Below are 14,892 nucleotides of genomic sequence, written 5' to 3' on the forward strand. Positions count from 1 at the left end.
AGAAAAAAATAAACCAAATAAGTTGAAGGCACAGAGAAAAAGGGGGATTAATCACTTAATTGAGAAAGGAAAATGATTGAATATGATAACTAGATAAAAAGGGAGAAAGAAAAAAAGAATTTCTTATTTAAATGAAACTCAAACTTGGGAATGTGTGACATTTGGGAGAGGTGTTAAGAGGGAGAGGAAGAGAGAATCTGTGGGAATAATGCTGCATTACAGTATATTAAGCAAAAATAACCAAAAAAGTACTTTACAGAGGAAAAGCAAAATTATACACACACACACACACATATATGTATATATATATACAAAATCAGAAAAGCAAAAATATTAGAGACAAAGGGAAATGTAAACCTAACTCTCATAATTTTAAATGTAAATGCATTCAACAATCCAATAAAATTTTTTTAAAAAGAGTGACAGATTGAGTAAGAAAACAAAACCACACAATCTGCTCTTTCTGTCTCAGAGAGAGAGAAGGGATGAGTGGGTATGATGTCCATGTGATGCCAAAGCTACTCATATAAAAGTATACAAAAATTATTACAAAGTAAATACAAGATAATCTTAAAGATAATGTAGTAGGTAAGGGAACATGGAAAGGCCGCCTATAGACACTGGCATTTAACATGAGTGCTGAATGTTTCCACAGATTCTAAGAAGCTAAGTGATGAAGGAGAGAATTTCAGGCATGGATGATAGATACTGCAGAAGTACAGGGACAGGAGAGAGAACACTTTGTGTGAGAAAGGACAAGTAGGTTGTGATTGCTATACCGTGGAGGCAGGGAAGAACTATGATGTATTAGAACAGTGGGAAGATGAAAAAAGGTCAGGCCAAGAGCTTTAAATGTCAAAATGAGGAGTTTATATATGATCCAAGAGATCATAAATAGATATTTGAGTTCATTGAGTAGGTGGAGTGATGTGGTAAGACCAGAGCCTTGGGGAAATACTGACTCAATGCATAGTACTTATAATTTCACAGGGAATGAATGGAGAATTGCAATAAAGCTGTTTAAATATAAATATTGGGGATAAAATGCATTCTATTCTGTTGGTCTAATTGACAAGCAGAAGACAAATATGATTATTTGTATAACTCTGTATTTCAAAAGCATATATGTTTCTCCATTCTATCTTCCCATTGTAACTCCCTGCCTCCCCCTTCCATACACATATATAGTGATTGGCTTTATGGTGAGAAAAAAAAAATATTATAGATAGGAAATCTTTTAATGATTCCCAGTAAGCCCCAAACTGTGAATATGCTAAACAGGATAGTAATAAACTTAGAAAGAAGGTTAACTTCTCACTCAAACAAGTTGTGTGGCCCATATCACAATTTATTTCACACACTTTGCTCCTTCTTTTTCATAAACTTCCCAGAGAGATATTTTGGTTTGCAAGAAAATCCCAAGTGAAGCATGTATAAAGTACAAGGTCCATAATTTCAAGAAACTTAAATGATTTCATACTTAGGAAGCTACTCTTTTAAAAACAACACTCTAGGTAGCAGTCAACTTAATTGGTGTTCATTAAGAGATTCTTTAAAGCTATTTTAGGATTAAAAATATTTCACAAAAAGTATTCACTCTTAAAATATAACATTTGACCTAATATCAAAACAACCATTCATGCTAATATATAATTGGCACCAATAGTCAAGTAGCTATCAGTGAATAGTCTTGAAAACAATTCACTCCTGACAGGTCTTTAGAGAGTTCAGTACAACCACTTAGCCATTAAAGGCCATGACAGTAAGGCATTTACTTGCATGTGAGGGAATTACCAATTATGTAATTGTTTTACTGATATATGCATAGGGAAAGATATGTGACTCTAGATGAAATTTATATTCATTTATTCCTTCACTGATGCTATATTACTCCAGGGAATATACTTCTTTCCCTGAAGAAACACTGAATGCCTGGAAGTATACAACAATTATGAAACTTGGCCCTTTTAGTTGGGGAGTAAAGTCCCAGGGATTTTTTAAAATTTTCCTTTACAGAGAGAACCAAAATGCATATTGATAAAAGGCAGCACAAGAAGGGTGGTTTTGGTATTCATACTTTTTGACTCAATCATTCAACTAATATGTATACACATGTGGGCACGTACACACAGTATCCAACATAATAGTATACCTACACACACACACATAACTTCCCCTAACTGAATTAATGGATAGCAGTCTTTTATACCATTATATATTAAAATCAAGGAATTAAGTCAGGGAGGTTATTACTGGCCAAAAGATACAGAAATTTAAGTAGTTATACCCCTATAAAAATCACCTCAAGCAATATAATTTCCCAATGACACTATTAATTTTCTCTTTGGGAACATTATGAAACCCTGTTCGTTTATGGTATTAAGTCCAATCTCTACAGTATAGATACTAGCTCAATACTTATTGCTTGATCTAATCTGTCCAGCCTGCTATGTCCTTGGGATAACCCAGTCTTTCTTCTGCTTAGGGATGTTCCTGCTGCTTTGCCCTGTTCTACCTCAAAATTGCTGAGACATTGTGCTCTTCAATGTTGTTACCTGACCAATCAAACACCATAGTTCTGCCCAATATTCTCCCTGACCTCAGGGATGTCCCTCTATCCTCAGATGCTAAATTCTTCTTGTCTTTGGAATTGAAATATACATAAATTCTGTACTCTGAATCTAATGAACTCACCTGGTCCTTCTTTCTCCTCCTCCAAGGTCACCCCAGCTATTCTATAAAGGTTCCTGGAAAACTCTGCCCTGGTGTCCTCCAATATATCTCTAATTTTTAACACCGTTACTATGAAAATAATTACACCCTGCACTGTTCACATTATGTGGTCCAGGGAACCAATCAAGGACTCTAAGCATTATATACTTACAAAAATTATGGTCATATTTCCAAATCACATAAATACAAGTTTTCTTGTATAGCCAAACAAAAGGTTAACAAGTTGATTTACTCTCGACCAAGCACATACAAATATGAATACAATCACAAAAATATTAAAGTTGTAGAACAAATACAGAAAAGAATGATTTATTTTTAAATAAATGTTTAAGAGGATTGCAAAAAATGCAAGAAAAAACTTCCTGTTCATCTTCTGTAGCACTCTAGATGTGATCCAAGAGTGGTACTGTAAATAGGAATCCCTTAGTTGCATCAGTTTTTAAAGGATGCACAGCTAGGTGATATTAGTAAGCTCTGAGATTATATGTACTACATCAGGTCAAACAGTATTGAAATTTTCCAAAACTAACTGAAAAAAAATTAACTATTAGTTCATTTAACTTTTGGGTCTTAAAAAGTAAATTTATGCATTTGCTATATGAATATATGATCATTTCCTTTTCCCCTCATTGGCTGAAAAATAGATATTTTTTTCCTCTCAGTTAAAAGTGTTTCAGTACAAATTTGGTTTGAAAAAAACAGTTATCAAGCACACCTGGGAAATTCTTTTGCAGAGAAAATTTGTCGTGGTCAGCACAATGCCTACCTAAGAGGGTATAGAGAAACAGAACATTGTGCACTATCCTTCCTATCCCCCTCCTCCTGCATATATTTATATGGATAAAATCTGATTAAGTGAATAAGGGCTAATTAAATGAGAAAAAGGTGTCAAAGTAGATACCCTGTACAGTCAGCAGAACATGTCAAAATCAGGAATGATAAGTTGCATTATTATGCATTTTCTATTTGTATATAACTCTCCTTTCCCCCAGTACCAACTAGAGAAACTGCCTAATTGTCCCCATGTCCTTCCTTCCTTCCTTCCTTCCTTCCTTCCTTCCTTCCTTCCTTCCTTCCTTCCTTCCTTCCTTCCTTCCTTCGGAGTGGGAAGGTAGAGCAGTTGGGGCTAAGTGACTTGCCCAAGGTCACACAGCTAGTTTTGTGTTAAGTGTCTGAGGCCGGATTTGAACTCAGGTCCTCCTGACTCCAGGGTCAATGCTCTATTCACTGCACCACCTAGCTGCGCCCCCCCCCCCATGTTCTTTATTTAAGGGTAATAGTATAATTTAATATTTAAGTGTAATAATAACAATGGAATTTGAAGATTTGTATTGCCAAGTTGACAAGTACTTAACACCTAGTTTCAAATTAGGCCTCTGTAAAGAAACTGGAAGCAGAGCAGCTGCTGCTAGGGGGTGGGGAGGGGAGGATGGAGAGAGAGAGACAGAGAGACAGAGAGAGAGAGAGAGAGACAGACAGACAGAGAGAGAGACAGAGACCGAGAGACAGATAGAGAGACAGAGAGAGACAGAGAGAGAGACAGAGAGAGACAGAGAGAGACAGAGAGACAGAGAATATTTTTCTCAGTGAGGTTCTGGAAGCTGGGTTGCTACTGCTGGACTGAACTGAGAATTGCGAAGAACTGCAAAGAGAAATAAGGACTGAGAACTGACACAGAACTTTGACTTGTGGTGGCAAAACTCGAACTTGTGGTGGCAAGACTTCCAAGGGCCAGTTGGAGCTGCCAAAGACTGAGGAAGCATGGCTGTGGTGCCGATACTTTGTACAAATGTTGTTGTGCCTTTATTAATGTGCATGAATGTTATTGTGGCTTTCTTAAGCCTTTTCTTCCCAGGAACAGAGACTGTGAAGGATTTGGGGTGGACTGGATGCTTTAAGCTTCAGTGTGGAGCAGGAACTGCACAGAGAGCTGGACAAGGGACTGGGAGCTGTCTGCCTTTGAACTCAGGTTGCAGCTGGTTAGATTCAGGCTGGAGTTGGGACCATGGAAGAGGAACCAAGGGAGCTGAAAGCCTGCCTTGAGACAATATGAAAAGACATCTCCAAGGGTACTGAATAGTAACTGATGAAATTGTAATTTACTTGTGACCTAAGGGAGGATGGCTTTTGTATTTTCCACTACCCCCTAAGACGATACCGAGTAGTAGCTGTTGAAGTTGTAACTTAGTTGCACTCCGTGGGTTGAGGACTTTGACTTTTGTACTATGTTTCCCTTAAGGAGACAAGCCTCCTTAAGGTTGATTGAATGATTGAGTTACTAAATGATTGTACTTTGTTGAAAACTATGTGACCACCTTGGTGAAAACTATGTGGCCATTTTAGTGATAAGTTGTTGAGTTGTAATGTGTTGAATGCTATATTTTGATTTTCTGTGAATGATTCACTCTTATTTGTTGCTGAATAAATAGAGTTCACTGTACTATGTAATCAGAACCTTGAAAGCTGTTGCAGCAATCCTCTGGAAAGATGCTCATGCATGGCTTTACATTAAGTTGCCTCCTTGAGTTACTACATAGTAATCCATCCAATTCCTATATTTGCAGAATACATCTAAACTTTGGTAGCCATCCTGGTTTATCATCTTGGTTGCCCAAATTCCTATCCCATTGAAATTCATTGTAGACCAGGTAAGCACACACTTATATCAAACTTAACCACTCCTATGTACCATTCTCTTTTCATTCTTCTCTAAAACCTATTTCAACTTGACTAATCAGTTAAATTAAAGTGCCTTCTTTATTTAAGACACTAGCCTGGGGGTTGAAGTGAAATAATTCCTGCCCTCAGAAAGCTTAAATTCTACTATGGGCAAGTATCTTCAATGATAGGTAAATACATTGCATGTACAAAATGAATACAAAATGATTTAAGGTAGCAAATCAACAATGAGGGAAATCAATTAAGTTCTTGGAAAGGAGGTGACATTTGGTTTGAGCCTTGATAGGAATCAAGAGGTCCAAAACAACAGGATTAGAAAATTGAAAGTAATAGTCTTTTGAAGAAACACTTACTAAAACTGGAGCTTCTCTAAAGTGGAATGCAATACCTCTGGAGGTAGCAAATTTCCCCACTATAGGAATTTTCTTGTTAACTCAAACGTCATATGACTGTTGGCAATATGTTACAGAGAGAATTTCGGTTACTTAGCTTCAGATAGTATCTGAGATCCCTTCAAATTATAAAATTCTGTGATTCCTTTAGCATTTGAAATATCCAGTCCATTGCTGTTCTGATTCACTGAACAAAGAAATAAACTGTTGCTATTTGTAGTAAAAGAGCTACTCAGCTCTGAAATAGACTTAATGAAAATTCATTGCACTTGAGAATTCAAGAAGTAGAATCACTTATGGTATCGACAATATTTAAAATAGTTATAGTTATGACATGATTTTAAACAATTAATAAAGAATATAAACATTTATGACTAGTGATCCTTAAAGCCTTTAAAAACAATGTTAGGCTTCTGGGAGCTGAGACAGTAGAGAAAGAAGTAAGTGGCTCTCATTCTCCCTTATTGAGCACTGAGAGCCCAGAAAATATTGCACCAGGAAAAACCCTGGAACTGCTAAACCAGCAGAAAGACAAACTGCAGCAGTCTTGTAACCCATGAAACTTGGGATATTAGAAGGAAAGACCCCTTTTGCTCTGGGGGAGAGACAGCAAAATAGGACAGGAAGTATACCAGCAAGCCAGTGGCAAGCCCCATCTCAGCAAACAAGGGGGAGATCCCAAGACCCAAGGTGTTGGAGCAGGCAAGCACCAACACCACGACCCCGGAGTGCCTCATCACAGGCAAAGAAACTGGTAGGCACCAGCTCAGAAAACCACATGAGCCACTGTAAAGCCATGTACAAGCAGCTTTCCAGAGGACTGCTGCTGTGAACAGCTTTCAAGATTCTGATTACATAGTATAGTGAGCTCTCTATTTAATAATAAATCAGAGCAAAATATTCACAGAAAATCAAAATACAGCATTCACCATGTCACAACTCAACAACTTAACACTAAAATGGCCACATAGTTTTCACCAAAGTGGTCACATGGTTTTAAAAAAGTACATTCATTTAGTCAATCACAAAATCCTTAATTCAATCACAAAGTACAAAAGTCAAAGCTCTCCACCCCTAGGTCACAGTAAATCATAATCTTCTCAGTCAGTACACAGTATCCAAGTAAAGTCTTCTTTCAGCCTGACTTGAGGCTGGCTCTCAGCTTCCATGCTTCCTCTTCCATGGTCCCAGCTCCAAATGTCTCCTGGGTTCAAAGGCAGGCAGTTCCCAGTTCCTTGTACAGCTCCTTCTCCAGTTCTTCATCCAGTTCCCATTCCATATTGAAGTTCAAAGTTTCCAGTATACCTCAAGTCCTTCACAGTTCCTGTTTCTGGGAAGATAAAGCTTGACAGAGCCACAATAATATTCATACACATTTCTGGCACCTCATCAATTCACTATCTGCCTGGGAAATCAACTCAGACCCACCACCAAGGTCTGACTCAACACAAATCATAACATAGAAATCAACACAGACCCACAAACAAGGTCCAAGAGGTCAGCACAAATCATCAGTAAAGTCCCAGGACCTCCACAACCCTGCTCCAGGACTTCTGTAAATATATAACCCAAAAATCTTCTTTCAGGGCTTCCAGTAAGGTCCCAGGGCTTCTGTACAAAGTATCACAACCAAACATCAACACAGACAGAGAAGACAGAGTGCCAGTATACCACAAGTTTTCCCCTTCTTTACTGCCACCACAAGAGTCCTCTTCTCAGTTCTGCTGTCTCTAGCCTAGGCCTCTCCTTATATATAGTCATTAGCTCCTGCCCTTCCTGTTGTAGGAGTTCATGATTTCTAGGGTTCAAGAATTGTGGGGTTCACATTTTCTGTTTCTTAACAGACTTGTTACAAGGCTCAAAAGAAACTTGAACTCAAACAAAGTTTTTATTCAATAGCTGAAACAGATGTGAACTACTTCTGTGCCTGCCTTTACAGCCACCACCAAAACTTCTGATGCTTCATCACAACTCCATGAAGAACAATTCTAGGAGGTACAGCACCAGGCTGTGAGATATCCTCCAGCAGCTAAACATTCAAGTGCTTTAGGGTGAGAAGTCATCCCCCAGGTTCCAGACTCCCTCACCCAAGAGCTCCAGCTTTGCTGATCCCAGCTCAATACCAGGTAAGCTGCCACACCCCCACAACCTCTAGCTTCCAGAAGCTGAGATACCAGAGCATAAAGCCAGAAACTGGGTTGCAGAATCCCAGCACAAGGAACTTCGGTCAATATCCCCTGTGCTCCAGCAGGAGAGCTGAACTTTAAAGGGAAATAGGCAAGCACCATGAGCAAAAGCAGACATGGACCACTGATTCCTATGGGGACAGGGAAGATCAAGGCACACATCCAGAAGAGGACAATGTTATCAATATGCCCATGTCTGAAACCCCAAAAGGGAATATGAACTGGTCTGAAGCCCCAACAGCCTTTGTGGAGGAGCTCAAAAGGATTTTAAAAGTCAAATAAGAGAGGTAGAAGAAAAATAACAAATGAGAGATATGCAAGAGAGAGTCAGTAGCTTGGAAAAGGAAGGTGAAACAATGACTGTAGAAAACAATTCCTTAAAAAATACAATTCACCTAGAAACATCTAGGTGGCACAGTGAATACAGCACTGATTTTGGAGTAAGGAGGACCTAAGTTCAAATTCAGTCTCAGATGCTTGACACTTACTAGCTGTGTGACTTTAAGCAAGTCATTTAGCCCTAATTGCCTTGCCTCCCCCCCTCCAAAAATACAGTTGGCAAAATGGAAAAAAAAAAGTACACTGAAGAAAATAGCTCCTTAAAAATTAAAATTGGTCAAACAGAAAAGGAGGCATAAAAAGTCACTGAAGAGAAGAACTTTTTAAAAAGTAAAATGGGTCCACAGGGTGGCAGGGGGCATGCTAGGTGGTGCAATGAATAGAGCACTGGACTTGGAGTCAGCAGGACCTGAGTTCAAATCTGGCCTCAGACACAATACAAAACTATCAGTATGACAACTTTGGGCAAGTAACTTAAACACAATTGCCCTACCTTCCCTTCTCAAAAAAAAAAGAGTAAAATGGGTCAAGTGAAAAAGGAAATACAATATCTAATAGAAAAAAACAATTCATTAAAAATTAGAATTGGGCAAGTGGAAGGTAATGACTTTGAGAAATCAAGAATCAGTAAAACAGAAACATAAGAATAAAAATAAAAGGAGAAAACTGAAAACATCTCATTAGTAAAATGACTGACCTTGAAAATTGATCCAGGGGTGACAATTTAAAAATTATTGGTCTATCAGAAAACCATGATAAAGAAAAGAGCCTGGACAGCATCTTTCAGAAAATCATCAAGGAAAACTGCCCTGAAGTCTTAGAATAAGAAGGTAAAATAGTCATCAAAAGAATCCACCAATCACCTCCTGAAAGAGATCTCAGATTGAAAATGCCAAGGGATATTGTAACCAAATTCCACAATCATCAGATCAAGGAGAAAATACTGAAAGCAGGGAGAAAAAAAAAAGAATTTAAATATCATGCAACGACAGTGAGAATTATGCAAGACCTTCTAGTTTTTACATTAAAAGATTGAAGTGCATGGAATATAATATTCCATCAGGCAAAGGAGCTTATATTCCAACCAAGGATCAACGACCCAGCAATGTTGAACATAATCTTTCAGGGGAGGAGATGGACATTCACCAAAATAGGAGACTTCCAAACATTCTTGATGAAAAGACCAGAGCTCAACACAAAATTTGATCTTCAAATATAACATTATGAGAGGCATAAAAAGGTAAACAGGAAGGAAAAAAACAAACAAACACAACTTATCATTAATAAAGGCACACTGTTTACATCCCTATTGGGAAGATTACAACTGTAACTCTTGAGAACTGTTATTATTCTTTTTTTTTTATTTTTTATATTTTTTTAAAAGAAATTGGGGTTAAATAACTTGCTCAAGGTTACACAGCCAGTTGTTTCTGGGGGTGGTGCTGAGTATCTGAGGCCGGATTTGATCCAGGTCATCCCAACACTGGAGCCGGTGCTCTTACTCTCTGAGCCACCTGGCCGCCCCTAAGCAATTGGGGTTAAGTAACTTGCTCAAGGTTACATGGCCAGGTGTTTCTAGGTGGGTGCTAAGTGTCTGAGCCTGGGATTCGATCTCCAGGTCGTTCTGACACTGGAGCCGGTGCTCTTACTACTCGCTGTGCTACCTGGCCGCCCCAACTGTTATTATTCTTACTACATTTAAAAGGGGTATACATAGGCAGAGGGCATGTGATGTGATGATAAAAATCTAATTAAGTGGTGAAAAGTGATTGTACTGGGAGAAAAAGAAAGGAGGAAGCAGACAAAGGTAAATTACATCACATAAAAGGCACAAAAAAAGATATTATAGTAGAGGGAAAGAAAAGAGGGAGATGAGCATTATTTGAACCTTATTCTCATCACATTTGGCTCAAAGAAGGAATATAATCAGTTAGGTATAGAAGTCTAACACCCTACAAGAAGTAGGAGAGGAAAGGGAAAGAAAAGGGAAGGGACAGATAGAAGGAAGGGGAAGAAGCAGTAATGGTAAAGGGGAAAAAAGTGAGGGGAATGATTGAAGGGAAGGCAGACACAGAGGCAGTGGTCAAAAGTAAGTTGTACTAAGACTTTGGTTGACATGATAGAAACATAGATGAAAGAAAATGAAAGTTATGTTAAAGAAAGAAAATTAAGGGGATGAATAGAATTTTAGAAAATTTACATTTGGTTGACTTCTATAGAAAATTGAATGGTGATAGAAAGGAATATACCTTTTTCTTGGTGGTACATGACACCTACACAAAATCTGACCACATATTAGGGCATAAAAATCTCACAGTTCAATTTAGAAAGGAAAAAATAATATTAAATACATGATTTTTAGATCATGATGCAATAAAAATGACATATAATAAAGGGCCATGGAATGACAGACTAGCAATTAGCTGGAAACTAAATAACTTAATTCTAAAGAATGAGTGGGTTAAATAACAAATCATAGAAATTATCAATTACTTAATCCAAAAGAATGACAATAATGAGACAACACACCCAAATTTATGGGATGCAGTAAAAAGAGTTCTTAGGGATAGTTTTATATCTCTAAGAGTTTGCATGAGTAAAATAGAGAAAGACCAATTGTAGCGGCAAGCACCCCAAGCGTCCTCAGGGTTTGCTACCACCACAGGTTCTTGGATCTGCTTTGATAAAGGAAAGCAACTCAAAATGGGTTAACAAGCTTACTTTAATCAGTCAGACATATATCGTTTACCTTGTTCAGGGGAAAAGGTCAGCACCCCGAACTTCAAAGTACACAGACAGAATTATCAAGACAGAAACAGATCTAGTAGACAGATTTCAAACTGTCCAACCATTACATCCATACCCAGTCAACATCTGGGTTTCAACATCTGGGTTTTTTCAAAGCCGGGGGGCTCAGGACAACGGCTTGCCAGAATCCAGATCAAATCACAGAACACTTCTCAAAGTGAGCCCCAAAACAAAGCTACACATCAGGGCTTATATAGCCTTCTCCTGGCTCAGAGAATGTAACAATCTTATTGACTCACTGACCAATCAAGAAGTATCTACTGAAAAACAAGCCTCCTACCCCAGGCTCCAGGTGCACTTTAGCCTAGGGGCAGGGAAGATCTTTAAAATTTACTTTCCCATTACACCAATGAACTGGGCATGCAACTAAAAAAGCTAGATCAAGAAAAAAATTAAAATCCCCAATTAAATACCAAATAGAAATTCTGAAAAACAAAGTAGAGATTAATAAAATTGAAGTTAGGAAAACTATTGAACAAATAAAACAAAGAGCTGGTTATATAAAAACAATAGCAACAATAAGACAGCCAAACCTTTGGTTAATTTGAGAAAAAAAGAAAGAAGAAAATCAAGTTTTCTTGGCATCTAAAATGAAAAGGATAAATTCACCATTAACAAAGAGGAAATTAAAACAATAATTAGGAGCTATTTTCCCCAACTGCTTGCCAACAAATTTGACAATCTTAGGGAGATGGATGAATATTTACAAAATATAATTTGCCCAGATTAAGAGAAGAAGAAATAAAATACTAAAATAATCCTATTTTAGAAAAGAAAATTTAACAAGTAATCAATGAACTCCCTAAGAAAAAAATTGCCAGGGCCAGATGACTTTTCATGTGAATTCTATCAAACATTTAAAGAACAATCAATTCCAATACCATACAAACTATTTGGGAAATAGGCAAAGAAGGAGTCCTACAAAATTCTTTTTATGATACTAATATGGTCCTGATACCTAAACTGGGAAGAGCCAAAGCATAGAAATAAATTATAGACCAATTTTCCTATGAATATAGATGCAAATATTTAAATAAAATATTACAAAGAGATTAGAGCAATTTATTGTAAGGATAATACATTATGACCAGGTACAATTGGTACCAGTAATGCAGAGCTGGTTCAGTATTAGGAAAACTATCAGCATAATTGACAACATCAACAAAAAAACTAACTGGAATCATAAGGTTATCTCAATAGATTCAATACAACACCCATTCCCAATAAAACACTAGAGAGCAAAGGAATCAGTGAAGTCTTCCTTAAAATGATAGGTAGCATCTGTCTAAAACCATCAGTAAGTATTAAATGTAATGGGGATAAACAAGAAGCATTTCCAATAAAATTGGGGGTAAAACAATGATGTTTATTATCAACACTGTTACTCAATATGGTACTAGAAATGTTAGCTTTAGCAGTAAGAAAAAATAAATTGAAGGAATTAGAATAGGCAAAGAAGAATGAACTTAGGATTATGATTCTTAGGGAATCATAGAGAATCAAGTAAAAAATTTCTTGAAGCAATAAACAAACTTAACAAAGTTGCAGGATATAAAGTAAAACCACACAAATCATCAACATTTCTATACATTACTAGCAAAGTCAAATAGCAAGAGATAGAAAGAGAAATTCCATTTAACGTTACTGTAGAAATTATGAAATATTCAGGAGTCCATCTGCCAAAACAAACCTAGGAACTCAATGAACACAATGACAATCCACTTTTCACACAAATAAGGTCAGATCATAATAATTGGAAAACCATTTGTTGCTCATGGGTAGGCCAAGCTAATATAATAAAAATAACAATTCTACCAAAATTAAATTACTTATTCAGTGCCATACTAAACTAACAAAAATATTTTATAGATTTAGAAAAAAATAATAACAAAATTCATCTGGAAGAATAAATGGTCCAGAATATCAAGGAAATTAATGAAAATAAATGCAAGGGAAGGTTGCCTAACTTTACCAGATCTCAAATTATATTATAAAGCAATAATCATCAAAACTGCTTGGTATTGGCTAAGAAATAGAGTGGTGGATAAATGGAATAGGTTAGGTATGCAAGACACAATAGTGAATGACTATAGTAATCAGCTGCTTGATAAATCCAAAGACTCCAGCTTCTGGGATAAGAGCTCACTATTTAACAAAAAACTGCTCAGAAAACTGAAAAATAGAATGGCAGAAATTAGATATAGCCCAATATCTTACACCACATACCAAGATAAAATCAAAATTGGTACATGATTTAGATATATACTTTAAGTTAACTAGGAGAGTAAGGCACAGTTTACCTCTCAGATCTGTGATAAAGAGAAAAATTTGTGACCAAACAAGAGATAGAGAACATTATGAAATACAAAATGGATCATTTTGATTACATTAAATTGAAAAGTTTTTTTTGCACAAAGCCAATGCAACCAAGATTAGAAGGGAAGCAGGAAGTAGGTAAACAATTTTTATAGCCAGTGTCTGTGATTAAGGTCTCATTTCTAAAATGTATAGAGAATTGAGTCAAATTTATAAGAATCTGAGTCATTGTCCAATTGATAAATGGCCAAAGGATATGGTTAGGCAGTTTTCAGAGGAAGAAATTAAAGCTATCTCTAGTCATATGAAAAAGTGATCTAAATCACTATTGATATGAGAAATGCAAATTTGAACAACTTTGAAGTACCACATAAGAACTATCACATTGACTAACATGACAAAACAGGAAAATGATAAAGGTTGGAGAAGATGTGGGAAAATTACAACAGTAATGCATTGTTGGTGGAGTTGTGAACTAGTCCAATCATTCTGGAGAGCAATTTGGAGCTATGCCCAAAGGGCTAACATGGATACCCAAAAATATCACTTCTAGGGCTGTATCCCAAATAAATAATAAAAACAGGGAAAAAGACCCATATGTACAAAAATATTTATAGTAGCTCTTTTTGTGTTGGCAAAGAATTGGAAATCAAGGAGATATCCATCAATTGGGGAATGACTGCACAAGCTGTGATATACGACTGTAATGCAATAGTGTTGTGCTATAAAAAAATGTGCAGGTGAACTTCAGAGAAACCTGGAAAGACTTACATGAACTGATGCTGAGTGAGGGGAGCAGAGCCAGGAGAACATTGTACACAGTAACAGCCAGATTGTGCAATGATTGACTTTGATAGACTTAGCTCTTCTCAGCAGTGCAAGAATATAAGACAACCCCAAAAGACTCATGATGAAAAACGCTATCCTTATCCAGAAAAAGAACTCTGGAGTCTGAGTGCAGATGGGAGCATACTATTCCCTCTCCTTTTCCTTCATTGTTTTGTTTTGTTTCTTCTTTTTCAGGGTTCTTCCCCTTAGCTCTATTTTTTCTTTGCACCATGTCAAATGTGAAAATATATTTAATATGAATATATAAGTAGAGACTATATCAGATTACAGATTGTCTTGGGGAAAGGGAAGGTAAGGAAAATGGAAAAAATATAAAACTCAAAATCTTATTGAAAGTGAATGTTGAAAACTAAAAATTTATTATTAAAAAAGAAAAAACTCTTTTGTAAATTTTTCAATCAAATTGTTTTAGAGAACTTGTTTAATATTCAACCTGCATTGAATCATGGTACAGTGCTAAAGATTTTGTTTGCTATAAATATGAGTGATTTAGTTTAAACATGCTAAACCTAGCAAGGCTAGGTTAAGAAGAATGATTAAATGACTATTAAGAAAAGACAAGAATCATAGAAGACAGTAATTTAGGTAAG

The 14,892-nt window shown here is 36.6% G+C and overlaps 1 protein-coding gene across 1 annotated transcript in view; it reads right to left on the reverse strand.

The window, feature by feature from the left end:
* Nucleotides 1-14,892, reverse strand: part of CHRM3 (cholinergic receptor muscarinic 3) — a 669,187-nt gene that overhangs the window by 450,102 nt on the left and 204,193 nt on the right. The gene's annotated exons all lie outside the window — the stretch shown is intronic.

Source organism: Petaurus breviceps, unplaced genomic scaffold, assembly GCF_028583685.1.
Source record: "Petaurus breviceps papuanus isolate PSGF00001 unplaced genomic scaffold, PetGlider_PUasm1.0 90633, whole genome shotgun sequence".
Taxonomy (NCBI): Eukaryota; Metazoa; Chordata; class Mammalia; order Diprotodontia; family Petauridae; genus Petaurus; species Petaurus breviceps.